This window comes from Pteropus alecto, unplaced genomic scaffold, assembly GCF_000325575.1.
Source record: "Pteropus alecto unplaced genomic scaffold, ASM32557v1 scaffold101, whole genome shotgun sequence".
Classification (NCBI taxonomy): Eukaryota; Metazoa; Chordata; class Mammalia; order Chiroptera; family Pteropodidae; genus Pteropus; species Pteropus alecto.
In genome coordinates, this window is record NW_006432945.1 from 12,221,885 (window position 1) to 12,226,633 (window position 4,749).

General features: G+C 46.0%; 1 protein-coding gene and 1 pseudogene across 1 annotated transcript in view; one reads left to right on the plus strand and one right to left on the minus strand.

The window, feature by feature from the left end:
- ASTN1 (astrotactin 1) overlaps positions 1-4,749 on the plus strand; it is a 275,401-nt gene that overhangs the window by 20,394 nt on the left and 250,258 nt on the right. The gene's annotated exons all lie outside the window — the stretch shown is intronic.
- On the minus strand, positions 3,522-3,640 carry LOC112476500 (annotated as a pseudogene).

Sequence of the window (4,749 nt, forward strand, 5' to 3'; positions counted from 1 at the left end):
CATCCTTCTCTCTCCCTGACCCCAAAGCCTGTGCTCTTAGCCCAAGCACTGTGAAGTCTTAGACACTTTGCATTTAATAGTGCAAAATGTTTCACCTAGCACGTACCTGGACATAGAGCCAGATGTCCCTATTTCTTGGTTTCGCCATCTGCTCAATGGGGAGAACAATCCTAACGAAGAAGAGAGAACTCTTATAAGGAAGAGATAATAAAGAGTGGTTGTGAATTACAGCTAGCTGACACACACGCGGATGCCCAGCGAATGCACGCATGCATGAAGGATACATACTTAAATGGGGAGAACAGAGTGTGCTGTGCTCTTTGCAAAATGTTCTTTATCTGTGAGCTGACTCTTGCCGACACTGCTGGGTGAAGGAGGTTCACCTCGTTTCCCATAAAATGATAAATTGGGTCACGTTGTGCTTGGGAGAGTCTTTCAGTCATTCGTCCTTCCATAAAACATGTATAAGGTGTCCACTTTGTACCAGGCGGCTTGGGGCTAAATACGGGGGATGCTTTGGTGGGACAGATAATGCTCACGTGACCCAGGACTATGTGGTTCTGCGCGTACCCTGGAAAGGGAAGGTAGTTAAAAATATCAAAATGTCTGCTCAGCTGTGGAGGATTCTTGACAGATCTGTTTTCAGCTAGCATAACTCTCGTTCTTCTCAAACACGCTTTCACTGTATTTGACGGCTGAAAGAAAAACACTCGCTTTTACTCACGACATTTCTGACACCAAACATGTGGGGTGTTTTCCCGCCACATCAACCAATTTTCCAATTCTGCAGACATCATCTGGGTGCCCTACAATTTAATCATGACCTTAACAACCTGGAGTTAATGCAGACCCCACAGGGACAGGGCTCAGAGCCACAAGACTGTCCCCCACTTCAGATACCAGTCGCAAGTCCTAGATTGTCACCTGTACTTCTGACCAATCAACTATAAATTGGGGTTTCTATAACTGTCTCCTCATTCTCAATAATTTGCTATAATGCCACACAGAATTCAGGGCAACAGTTACTAACATTTACCTGTTTGTTCTGAAGGACATGATAAAGGACAGATGAGCACCTAGATGAAGAAGTACATAGGATGTGGTCAGAAGGGTCCCAAGCACAGGAGCCTCTGTCTCCGTGGAGTTGGGCCATGCTGCGCTCCGGGCTTGTGGATGTGCTCACCAACCCAGAAGCTCTTTGAACCTGGTACTTTAAGGATTTTTACGGAGGCTTCATCATGTAGATACGATCCATTATTCACTCAGTCTCCATCCAGCTCCCCTCTCTCTCCCCAAAGGACAGGGCAGAGGGCTGAGCATTCTAAGCATCCAGTCACGGCTTGACCTCTGTAGTGACCAATCCCCATCCAAGAGCCCACCAAGCGTCACCTCATTAGAACAAAAATGTCCCATCACCAAGGAAATTTCAAGGATTTAGGAGCTGTGTGAAAGACACTTCTGATCACTTGGGAAAATATGAAGGTTTTAGGAGCTCTGTTCAGGACTCGGGGACAGAGACCAAGTACATATTTCTTATTATGTCACAATCGCCTATAGCATCACCATGATGACAGAATTCATTCATTCATTCAGTTGCACGCGCGAAGGTGTCTGTGAAGCCATATGTTTATTTCTCAGGATTCTCTTTGATTAGGGCCAATTGGAAAAAATAATTGGGGCTCAAAATGGCAGTGTTTTGGAAATAGTCTCACTCATTTGCTGGTTAGTGAGATGTGGCTTATCTACAAGTATATTGTCTTCTTTTTATGCCAAATGTGGACATCTCGTGGCTATATGTGGAGAACTTTCCAAAAGGTTTATTTAAATACCCTGATAAAGAACACAGTGAAAGTGCTTGGGATATTTAGATGGAACAGACCAACGATAGTTGAGGGGAGGTTTTCTGGGCTTCGTCGTACCCTTTTGCTGCTCTATGCCAACAAATTCAGTGTGTTTCTGTCCACTCTGAGGCTTCCACTTGTAAGATTAAAACAGTAACTGCTATCGGATAAATCCTAAAGACTCTCCCGGTTTTCCCCTTATTGCTAATAGACTTCTTGACAGTCAAGATTCTCAGTTGCTTCCATGCTGTCTCTGCTCCGGCAAGCCCGTCCTCATCGCTGTATCCAAGTGCCCTTCTTGAGTCAAGCTCTAAGCTTCTGTTCAGGACAAATGCATTGGTCTTGATTTGGTTCATAGCTTGTCTTTCGTTCTAGAATGTTCTTTACCCTTTCTCTACCCCCTGAAATGCTAGTCATTCTGCGAAGATCAGCCTGAGTCTTTCTCGTTGATAACGACCTCCTCCCATAATTGCACTATCTCACAGAAATAGTCCTCATCCTCTAAGTCCCGTAATGCTTGCTATCGAACCCGCATTATTTTATATCACTTAACTGTTTGCTCTGTGTTTCTTTTTCCTCCCAGCTAGATGGCAAGCTCGTGCATAGGAGGTACTATTTTTATGTCTTTCGTTACAACTTTTATGCCTTTGTCTTGGTTAGTGCTCAGAACAGTGCTCTGCTCATCACAGGTGCTTAATAAGTGCAGAATAAGCGCAGGAGCCCTCATCTGCCGAGGTCCGCGCGATCCTGAGCTCTGGTGATAACTCACACCCGGAAGGGTGTTCAATAGGTTGGCCTTTCCTTCCTAGCTTTTCTGCGTGATAAAGTGGAAAGAGCTTAAACTTCGGTGTCAGAGAAGCCAGCACTTATTCATTCAATGACCACAGCCAAGTTTTCTTCAAAGCCCCTGAACATCGGCTGCCTCATCTGCATAGGAGAGATAATGCCTCTCTCCTGAAACTGCAGGAAATCACTTTCTCGGGGAAGCTGGCACAGTGTTTGGCACCGACAAGCTGCCTCTTCTTGCTACCCGCTTGGACTCCGCCCAAACTGCACCTTCTCCTCTGCCTTTAATCAGGTAGCTCCCAAGTGCCGGCCTCTGTTCAGTTATATCCTGATTAATGAAAGCTTTCTAAGGAAGCTCAGCTTGGTGCAAACAAACTCACAGAAACCTCTAAATCTTGTGAAGCGGAGCTGTCCGAGCGCATTAGCATGACAAAACCACCTCGGGGACACAGCTATTTGTCCGAGTCCAGTTGAAGAGGGGGCCATGTCCGCTCAGCAAAATGGCCAAGCGTTCTAAATATATCTGGATGCTCCGCTTCCTTCTCTACTCAGAGATTGTCAGTAACCAGAGATTCCTCAATGACTTCACGTCAGTCCCACCGCCACGCTGCGAAGGACCTGGTGTCGTTAATTCCCTGACTCGCTGACTTGGAGTCGAATGAGAATGAGTTTCAGCCAGCGTGTTACCCCAACCAGTAGTTATATTTTAAACCTTTCTGTCTTTGGTGGCATATGAAACTTTGTCACATGGAACAAGATCTTCGGCATCCGCAAGCAGAGAGATTTTCTTTCCTTTTTTTTTTTTTTTTTTTTTAGGTGAAGCAACCCTTGGTTGACCTCACTGATTGCAAGGACCTTGTCAGCTTCCAATCCCTTATTTTTTTAAATTTTTTACGCCTACAGCACCTAGTCTTCCTAGGCGGTCTTCCATTCAAGTACGAACCAGGCCTGACCCTGCTTAGCTTCCGAGATCAGACGGGATTGGGTTTGTTCAGGGTATCGTGGCTGTAGATGAAAGATTTTCTGGAGCTGAGACATTTATAATCTCGACCTGCAGGCTCTAACGTTGACCTTGAGCATAAACCAAATTTAGCATTTTTTAAGGTGATAGGATATGTTGGCTCGGGTGTGGTGTCTCCCATGTTCTTCGATGGCTCAGCTCTGTCCTCTGCTGGGGATAGTTGACGTGGTCTGGGTTCTGGAGCGCGTTCTGGTGGCGGCTGGATAGAGAAGTGAGTACTATGGGACAGGCTCCTTCCAGCCTCTGGAGAGTTCTGTGTCCTGCCAGTGGTACCTGGAAGGCACCTCCTTCTGTCACTGGACAGTTGATCAGGCTCTTCTCATCTGTCCACCCGCTCTAACACTTCTGCTGAGTGAGGTGTCTGAACCGCATTCTAAACTCTATCTTTATTATTTTCTATTCTAAGACACATAGATACACTGGATGCTATTTTCGTTACCATTTCATTAACAGATTTTCCACACTCTAAAAATCCTTAGAAACCACAACAGGCAGAGGGCACAGTAGAAAGAGTATTAGGCTACAAGAGATCCGGTTTCAATTTGCACAGATATCATTGGTCTCCAATAGTCCCTAGGCCCAGCTCTGGGTACTGGGCAACAAAGGGTGGTTACTGAGCCCGAGCCTTCACAGGCCGTGGGGTTTATGTTCAAGTTCTGCCTCCAGGAAACAGTGACCTTGGACAAGTGCATTCACCTCTCTGGGTTATGTATAGAATGACGGCATTGGAGAAGGGGAATCTGACCCCCATTCCAGCGGTAGAATTCACGAATCTGCGTGCGGTCGACCTGCTGAGAATTAATACTTCAAAGTGATATTTTCATATCCTAACAACTCTTCTTGCCTAACGCCCTTGCCCCCTTTTCTTCATTTCTTACACTGGCTCCATCTTAGTTAACAACGTCTTCGTTAGTAATGAGGGCCTCTGCTCTTCAGGAACAGATGTCTGCCGGAACTAAAGGTAGCCCGTCCCCCTTTCTGGTTTCTCCGGAGCCGTGCATCTCTCACGATCCCTCCTCCCGTCCTCACCGGCCTGTTGACTCACATGCGTTATTAATACCTCTTTGTTTATTTCACCCATCGATATGATTGCTCAGTGTT